Here is a 539-nt window from a genome sequence, read left to right as displayed (position 1 = left end):
GATAAAAAATAGATACAGAGGCAAAGCAACATCGAACAGACTGTCAAACTACAGTGGGAAGGCCGAGGAGGGTTGCGGGGGGGGTGGATAAGAGATCAACCGAAGGACTTGTATGCATGCATATAAGCATAACCAATGGACACAAGACACTGGGTGGGGCGGGTAAGGGCATGTGCTGGGGATAGGGGAGGCTGGGGGAAGGTCAATGGGGAAAAAAAGACATATGTGCTATTATTTATAATACTTTAAACAATAAAATAATTTTTAAAATAAAATTCAAAAACACACACAAAAACAGGTATAAAATTCATCTCCCATAAAATATGCTTTAAATGGAAATAATAGTACAAATCCATAATGCTTTATAGTGTAGTTCTCTATTCTAATGCAAATGAATTATATCAGATATTTACCAAAATTTATTAGTAGGCCTTTTATTTAGTTTAGCAGTGGATGGACATTATGCCAAATATATAACAAGTATTTAAGGAATGTTTTTTAGATATATAGATTTGTAATTCTTTTGTTTTGAACTCCTT

Source organism: Myotis davidii, unplaced genomic scaffold (assembly GCF_000327345.1).
Source record: "Myotis davidii unplaced genomic scaffold, ASM32734v1 scaffold236, whole genome shotgun sequence".
In the NCBI taxonomy this organism is placed as follows: domain Eukaryota; kingdom Metazoa; phylum Chordata; class Mammalia; order Chiroptera; family Vespertilionidae; genus Myotis; species Myotis davidii.
This window is presented reverse-complemented; position numbering follows the sequence as displayed.